The sequence below is a fragment of the Triticum urartu genome, chromosome 5A, assembly GCF_056163025.1.
Source record: "Triticum urartu cultivar PI428250 chromosome 5A, HENAU_Tu73, whole genome shotgun sequence".
Classification (NCBI taxonomy): domain Eukaryota; kingdom Viridiplantae; phylum Streptophyta; class Magnoliopsida; order Poales; family Poaceae; genus Triticum; species Triticum urartu.
Genome location: NC_141877.1, coordinates 171,707,487 through 171,717,139, shown reverse-complemented (window position 1 = coordinate 171,717,139; position 9,653 = coordinate 171,707,487).

The window sequence follows — 9,653 nt, the reverse complement described above, 5'->3', positions numbered from 1 at the left end:
TGGTGTAGAACTTGTCAAACGCCTCACAAATGTCATGCTTGATGATGTCCCAACATGCGCGGAGGAACTCAGCCGTGAATCCATCCTGGCCAGAAGCCTTCCCCATCGATAGGCTTTTCACGACCCGCCAAATTGCATCCTCCATGAAGGGTGACTCAAGATCGGAGAGTTCTAAGGGTGCATCGCGCAGTAAGGACTGGTCTAGAGAGAAGGCACGCTCGCTGGTCGAGCCGAGGACGTCGGAGAAGTAGTTGAAGACTGCCTCGGCCATAGCGTCATGCGCTGAGACGAGCTGATCATATGCACGGAGAGAAGTGATGAGGTTGCATTGTTTCTGGTGCAATGCATGCACGCTGAGGTAGGAGGTCGGGGAGTCGCAAAGCCAGGAGAGACGTGATCGCTGGCACGATATGGAGCGGTCAAGGGAGGCCAATCCAAGGTACGTACTCTTGAGCTTGCGCCTAAGTCATGTCTCATTGATGGAGAGCGAGCGATAGTGTTGCGCAGCATCGAGGTAGGCAATCAATTCCCACGCGACCTTAAGCTATAATGAGACGCTGCCTACCGTGCATGCACTCCAACATTGGAGGTGACTCGTGGTGGCCTTTATATGAGCCACAATATGCCAGAAAGGATCCACGTCTGGGGGAACCGAGATCCTGGCCTCCGAGACCACATCATGGAAGCCTTCTAACTTTGGCCAGAAGCGCTAGAAGTGGAATCTACGTGCTCCCGGGGGGCGGGCCACACAGTCAACTACCAGCGGGCAGTGATCGGACGCGGTGGAGGAGAGGCAGTGGAGTAGACAGTGGGGTTGGGAGATCTCCCATATGGACGTGCAAAGAATTATGTCGTTCCGCACGAGAGCCGACGTGTCACGCTCACTAGACCAAGTGTCGCGGCGCCCCGTGCAAGTACATATCGCGGAGCTCGTCATTGGCGATGAATCGCTGAAATCTATTCATGACACGGTGATTTACATTCGAGTTATTCTTGTCGGCCGCCAAGGTGATCATGTTGAAGTCTCCGCCAAGGAGCCAAGGCCCGGTGCGTGAATCACGCACGTCATGGAGGTCAGCAAGGAAGTCGAGTTTGGCCTCGTCATCTTGGGGGCCGTACACGCCAGTGAGCCACCAATGACTGTCCTCGGCGGCGGGCGAGACTAGGGCGGTGATATGATGCTCGCCAGTTAGGGGGTTGGAGAGGGAGACGTGGGATCTATGCCACACGAGGAGCATGCCTCCGCGGGTGCCGGTGGCCGTAAGTAAGTAGAAGTCCTCAAAAAGGGGGCCAAGGGTGTCAAGGACGGTGGAGCTTGAGATGTGAGCAAACTTGCTCTCTTGCAAACACATGATGGCAGGGGTGGTAGCGGAGATCACGCTGCGGACGGCCGTACGCTTAGCACCAGAATTTAGACCGCGCACATTCCTGAAAAGATTTTTAAGGTTGCAATCCATAACAAGATTTTGGGGGCGTTGGGTACGCAACAAGGGGTGTCGGCTATGCCTCGATGAGACGAGGCGCTACCCAGGAGCATGAGGCCTTAACAGACGCGCGTACAGGGACTTGCCAGCCGAAGAAGTCGGCGAACGCCTCAACAACATCCTCGGCAAGGGGGCACTCAAACAAGAGAGCATACCTGTCCAACATCTCATGTGATATGGGAGCATCATCCTCTTTGATCAGCCCAGGGCAGCGTAGGAGCACACGCTTCGCCTTCATCTCGGAGTTGAGGCCCTAATCAGCTTTGGAAATCCGGAAGCTCTGGCAGGGTGTGAAGTTGGCCGGTAGCACCCGCCGGCAGTAGCATGGAGAGAAGAGGCTGGGAACGGATGAAGAGCACGTCCATGAAAGTAGTGATTGGGTTTGCATTTTCACATGCAGCTGCTATTGTGTTGGTGGAGTGATCAGCAGCAGGTAGCGGCGGCGTGCTGGAAAGCACACACGCATTGGCAGGCGCAAAGGTAGCTGAAGGGGTTTGCATGACCGCGTCACTGGGCAGTGGGCTGTCCCCAGGCGCATTGGCGACCAGTGAGCGCGAGCGAGTAGCATGGCTTCTCGAGGAAGCTACGGAGTAGATGGGATCCGATGCAGGAAAAACATTGTAGACATGCCCAGAGGAATCGGAGTGCAGGGTTGGCTCGGGCGCAAGCATGTCATGCACTGGATCCTATGCAACGGCAACGTTGTTGGCGGGCCCGGGGGAAGAATTGCATAGGATTGGTGCAACCAAAGTGGGAGACTCGGGGTGGTTGTCGGCTCCATCCCGTTGGGCGGGGCACTCGAGGAGGAGGAAAGACGCGCATGGTAGGCTTGGAGTGACATGCAACTACGGGACCACATGATCGGCGCGATCTTTGGGAGACTGGTCTCTATCGCGCGGAAGAGGGGAGGCCACGACAGTTGTGGTCAGCGCGTTCGAATTCCAAGCGGGCCAGGTCTCCCGAGCGGCCACATCCAGGGCGACAGATGGCGGTCGTTCACACGCAGCAGCCGTCACGCGATGGGGCACTTTTCTTTATATAAGAGTTTGTCCAGGCTTATCCTTTGCTACAAAAAGGATTGGGCCACCTTGTTGCACCTTTGTTACACTTGTTACTTGTTACCCGTTACAAATTATCTTATCACCAAACTATTTGTTACTGATAATTTCAATGCTTGCACAAAATACCTTGCTGAAAACCGCTTGTCATTTCCTTATGCTCCTCGTTGGGTTCGACACTCTTACTTATCGAAAGGACTACGATAGATCCCCTATACTTGTGGGTCATCATCAGCATACCAAGGAGTGTCATGAGAAGCATTTATTACAGCTAGTTGTTCATCAAGAAAACTATCATCAATTGGTAGTGGGTCATCAAGAATATTTTCTAACCTAGACAAGTTATCAGCTATGGGGTTCTCAGCTCCTTTCCTATCAGTAATATGTAAATCAAATTCTTGTAGCAAGAGAACCCACCTAATGAGTCTAGGTTTAGTATCTTTCTTTTCCATAAGATATTTTATAGTAGCATGATCGGTGTGCACAATTACTTTGGAATCAACAATGTAGAATCTAAATTTATCACAAGCAAACACAACTGCTAAAAATTCTTTCTCAGTGGTAGCATAATTTCTTTGGGCACTGTCTAGAGTTTTGCTAGCATAATGGATAACATTTAATTTTTTGTCAACTCTTTGTCCTAAAACAACACAAACAACATAATCAATAGCATCACACATAATTTCAAAAGGCAAGTTCCAATCAGGTGGTTGAACAATAGGTGCGAAACTTAAGGCATTCTTAAGTTTTTTAGAGGCTTCTACACAATCACCATTGATACGTCTCCAACATATCTATAATTTATGAAGTATTCATGCCATGTTTACAACAATTTTATATGGTTTTGGTATGATTTGATTAGAAATAACCTAGACTGATGCTGTTTTTAGCAGAACTACAGTGGTGTCGTTTTCTGTGCAGAAATAAAAGTTCTTGAAATGGGCTAAAAAATTACAGTGATTTTTTATGGACCAAAAGAGACCCCAGAAGCACCGGAGCTAGGCCAGAAGAGTCCTGAGGAGGACACAAGCCTCCAGGGCGCTCCCTAGGGGGGTGGGCGCGCCATGAGGGCTTGTGGCCCCATCGGGCACCCCCTGACTTGTTTTCGACGCCAAAAATTCTTATAAATATATAAACCTCCGAAAAGAAACCTAGATCAGAAGTTCCACTGCCGCAAGCCTCTACGGCCACAAAAAACCAATCGGGAGCCCGTTCCGGCACCCTGCCGGAGGGGAAACCATCACCGGAGGCCATCTTAATCATCCTGGTGGTCTCCATGACGAGGAGGGAGTAGTTCACCCTCGGGGCTGAGGGTATGTACCAGGAGCTGTGTGTTTGATCTCTCTCTCTCTTTCTTTCTTTCTCTCTCTCTCTCTCTCGTGTTCTTGATTTGGCATGATCTTGATGTACCGTAAGCTTTGTTATTATAGTTGAATCATATGGTGTTTCTCCCCCTCTACCTTCTGGTGATGAATTGAGTATTTGATACATCTCCGTCGTATCTATAATTTTTGATTGTTTCATGCCAATATTATACAACTTTTACATATTTTTGGAACTTTTTATATGATTTATGGGACTAACCTATTGATCCAGTGCCCAGTGCTAGTTCCTGTTTTCTGCATGTTTTTTGTATCGCAGAGTATCCATATGAAACGAAGTCCAAATGCAATAAAATTTTATGGAGAATTATTTTGGAATATATGTGATTTTTGGGAGTTGGAATCATCGCAAATGGAGGCCCACACAGCCCACAAGACACCAGGGCACGCTAGAGGCCCCTAGCGCGTGGTGGTGGGTTGTGCCCTCCTCGAACGTTGGTTGGAGCTCTACTTCGGGCGCAAGGAAGCTTATATCCGGGGGGAAAATCGTGTTAAAATTTCAGCGCAATCGGAGTTACGGATCTCCCTGAATATAAGAAACGGCTTTCGGCCAGATCTAAGAACGCGAAACAGAAGAGAACAGAGAGGGAGATCCAATCTTGGAGGGGCTCTTGACGGGGAACTCTCCTCCCATCTAGGGGTGAGGCCAAGGAAGAATAAGAAGGGGGGCTCTCCCCCCCCTCGCTTCTAGTGGGGCTGGAGTTCCACCGGGGCAACGATCGGGACGGCTATCTACATCAACAATCTTGCCATAGCCCACCTACTCGGGTTTAAGCTTCCAATAGATCCATTTTGTCATGTGGGTTAATCATGATCTTGGTTGTTATGATTGTATATTTTATTGATGGTGCTTTCCTACAGTGCCCTCCATTCTCGCGCAAATGTGAGGGGCCCCCGTTGTAGGGTGTTGCAATATGTTCATGGTTCGCTTATGGTGGGTTGCGAGAGTGACAAAAGCTTAAACCTAAGTAGGTGGGATATGGCGTATGGGATAAAGAGGACTTGATATTTAATGCTATGATTGGGTTTCACGACTTTAATGATCTTTAGTAGTTGCGGATGCTTGCTAGGGGTCCAATCATAAGTGCATATGATCCAAGTAGAGAAAGTATGTTAGCTCATGCCTCTCCCTCATATAAAATTGCAAGAATGATTACCGATAATTGTTATCGATTACATAGGGAAAAATAACTTTCTTGTTGACACAAACCCTTTTACTAAACACCTAAATTTTACTATCTTGCAAAGTACTTCTAGTTTTATTCTTGCAAAGTAGTTCTAGCATCACACCTACAAAATAGTTCCATACTTGTTTCCTATAAAGCAAATGTCAAGTGTGCGTAGAGTTGTATTGGTGGTCAATAGAACTTGAGGGAATATTTGTCCTGCCTTTAGATCCTCGTTGGGTCCGACACTCTTATTTATCGAAGAAGGCTACAAACGATCCCCTATACTTGTGGGTTATCAAGACATTTTTCTGGCGCCCTTGCCGGGGATCAATAGTGTGGGGTGAATATTCTCTTGTGTGCTTGTTTGCTTTATCACTAAGTAGTTTTCATTTCTTGTTCCAAGTTGTTCTCTATCTTTAGTTATGGATATGGAACATGAAACACCATAAAAATTAGTGGTACTTGCTACTCATGGAGATGGGGAACCTCCTAAAACCCTCGATGCTTGTTATGTGAAAATATTATGCACTACTTTGATGATCATGAGAAAACCCCATTCAACTTGATAATGGGAGTAACGTTGGATCAACGTGAACACTTTAGGGATTATCACTTGACACAAAAATGGAAACATTTATGGGATCAAATTTATATGTGCGTTGGTATGCTCGGGATCTTTGCTTGAGACATGATTATACTTGTTGCTCTAGAATGAATGCCCCACATCTTCCCTTTTCATGCAAATTTAATGATAATGAAGCCTTGGCTTCTTATGCTAATGGTATATATGATTACTATGATGTGGAACGAATAGTAGATTTTGTTGCTTTTAAGGGTGCATATGAAATTGAAACTTCATTTGAAAAGTTTCAAGATTTTGATGATTCAGTTTATAGACCTGAAAATCTTGCTATCCTTAAACACTGCTATGATAACTATAAATACAATTACGATATTGATGTATTTATTGAGAATAACCCCGCTGTCCAAGAAAAGACTAATATTTTGTAGGAGTCTATGGAAGAAGAAATTGATGAAACTGCGAGATCATGATGATGAGGAGAGCGAAGAACAAATGGAGGAAGAGCACCCATGCCCACCTTCTAATGAGAGTAACTCTTCAACTCATACATTGTTTAATTTTCATTCGTTCTTACCAAAGGATGAATGCGATGATAATTGCTATGATCCCGTTGATTCATTTGAAATATCCCTTTTGGATGAACTTGATGCTTGCTATGCTTATGGCCATGATGCCATTATGAATTATGATTATGAATATGAACTTGCTATAGATCCTTATGTTAAGAATGACATTGTTGCTATTGCACCCACACATGATAGTCCTATTATCTTTTTGAATTCTCCAAACTACACTATATCGTAGAAATTTGCACTTATTAAGGATTACATTGATGGGTGGCTTTTACCATTGCACATGATGATTTTGACGAGTATAGTATGCATGTGCTTGCTTCTCCTACTTGCAATTATTATGAGAGAGGAACTATATATCCACCTCTATATGTTTCCAACACGATAAAATTGCAAGAAACTGCTTATGCTATGTACTAGCATTTGCTTCATGTTCATGAAATGTTCTTGTATGACATGCCGATGCATAGGAAGAGAGTTACACTTTGTCATTGCATGATATATGTTGATTTGTGCTCATTACTAAATGCCAAATCATTGTTAATTAAAATTGGCTTTCATATACCTTGGGATCCGGGTGGATTCATTACTTGAGCACTTTATGCCTAGCTTAATGGCTTTAAAGAAAGCGCTGCCAGGGAGACAACCCAGAAGTTTTAGAGAGTCATTTGTCTCTGTTGAGTGCTTTTATAAATTTTAAAAACAAAAAAAATATAGAGGGGAACTTAAAAAACCTTTTCACAAAAGAGAAGCGATTGGAAGTTATGCATTGGAGAAGTGAGGGTCGACCTTGAACACTTGTGTTCATGCTCATGGAAACAATATAGAATTTTTCATGAAGATTCTCACAAAAATAATTATCCCTTGTACAATTCCATTGTATTATAAAATTATGTGCCAAGATTTGCCTTTAGGATGATTAAATTGCTTGTTGGTTAGTGCGGTGCAAAACAGAAACTTTGGTTGTAGTTCTCGATTTTACATTTTTTTACTGGAATGTCAAACGGTTATGAAACTTTTTGTACTGTATTTCTATACAAATGTTTATTTTGTCCTAATTTTTCAGAATTTTTTGAGTTACACAAGTATGGTGGATGTTCGAATCTTTACAAACTGTCCTATTTTCACAGATTACTGTTATAGCTTCATTATTTGTGTATGTTTGAATTCTTGTTGAAGCCTCCTTGACTTGGGGTCATAGAATTGTGATAGCATATAGTGGGTAATGTTTGTTTGTAATTATAAAATAATGTTACAACAGTACATGATGGGATTTCATTGCCATTTTCACTAACCCCGCCACTAAAAGTTTGGTTAAGTTTTGTGTGGATGAAGTGTTCGAAGATCGAGGAGGTCTCGATATGAGGAGAAGGAGGAGAGGCAAGAGCTCAAGATTTGGGATGCCCAAGGCACCCAAGTAAATATTCAAGGAGACTAAAGCGTCTAAGCTTGGGGATGCCCTAGATGGCATCCCATCTTTCTTCAACAAGTATCGGTATGTTTTCGGATTTGTTTCATTCATGTGATATGTGCAAATCTTGGAGCGTCTTTTGCATTTAGTTTTAATTTTTCTTTTATGCACCATGATGGTGTGAGATAGTCCATGGTTGATTTATAGAAAGCTCATTGCACTTCACTTATATCTTTTGAGTATTGCTTTATAGGATGCTTCATGTGCTTCACTTATATCATTTGAAGTATGGATTGCCTATTTCTCTTCACATAGAAAACCGTTGTTTGAAGAATGCTCTTTTTCTTCACTTATATTTATTAGAGCATGGCCTTTTGTAGAAAGAATTAAACTCTCATGCTTCACTTATATCTATTTAGAGAGCCAACAAGAATTGGTCAATTGCATGGTTAGTCATAAAATCCTACATAAAACTTGTGGATCACTGAATATGATATGTTTGATTCCTTGCAATTGTTTTGCGATATAGAGATGATAATATGTGGGAGGTACTAGCAAATGGTTGTGTTTAGTAGGAAAATTGGTGTTAGGGTTTGTAATTCCCGAAGCATGCACGTATAGTCTCTCGTTATGCTATGAAGTTGGAGCATGATTTATTATTGATTGTCTTCCTTATGATGGCGGTCAGGGACGAGCGATGGTCTTTTCCTACCAATCTATCCCCCTAGGGGCATGCGTAGTAGTACTTTGCTTCGAGGGCTAATAAACTTTTGCAGTAAGTATATGAGTTCTTTATGACTAATGTGAGACCATGGATTATACGCACTCTTACATACCTTTTCACAATTTGCTACCCTCTACGGTACCGTGCATGGCCCTTTCTCACCTCGAGCATCGGTGCAAACTTCACAGGTGCATCCGAACCCCGTGTTATGATACGCTCTATCACACACACTGGTACATCGAGCTCCTAAACAAACGGTTTAAAACCCCTTTCCACGACGGCATTTGGAACCGTCGCCAAGTGAGTGTGGGCGATAGTGGGGTCCTTCCCACACGACCAAGAAATCGTCGAGGATAGGCCCTTGTGGGACGCAGGCTGGGGCCATGTGTGGTCAGGCGAGGCATGGAAACCCAATCATTTCCGTAGGTATGTACATCCCACACGGTGAATCCCAGAAATCAATTCCGTAGGTATGTACATCCCACACGGTGAATCCCAGAAATCATTTCCGTAGGTATGTACATCCCACACGGTGAATCCCAGAAATCATTTCCGTAGGTATGTTCATCCCACACGGTGAATCCCAGAAATCATTTCCGTAGGTATGTACATCCCACACGGTGAATCCCATAAAATCATTTCCGTAGGTATGCACATCCCACACAATTCTTTGTGTGGAAACGTGTGTGCAAGGTGGCCTAGTGCAAACAGTTCGCTGCCGGAAGCCGTGTGTGATTGTTAGTTGATCGAACACGCCTACTTTCTAGAAACCGTGCGGGTTGTTTGAGTTCATCGCCCACGGTGTTGTCTGAGTAACCGTATGAAATAGAAAACCCCAATAAGCAGGGTAATTAGCCTATTATTGATAATCCATGTACTAATCAAACTGATATTTCTTATAAAACACGCCAGATATTTCATATCCGTATAAAAGCAACCAGGATGTCATAATCGAATTACATCAGATAGCTTCGGCACTCAGTTACGGCATTACACAACAGCACCAAGTTTCACCCGCAGCATCAAAAACCTTTGGAAAGTAGCATCATACACGGTAAATAGACAGATGAATCTCATCTGGGAAACTGCAGAAGCGGAAGGCAAATATTGAGCCTTCGGTGATGTTGGATGTCCTTGCAACTTTAGGCCAGTGGCTATGGATAATTGCACACCCAACCTTCGTCCTCTTCAGCAAGACTTCAATATTGTACCGTGGGTGTTGAATGAAGACCTTCCTCGCCTCTTGACCATGCAGGTGGTTTGAGAGGTA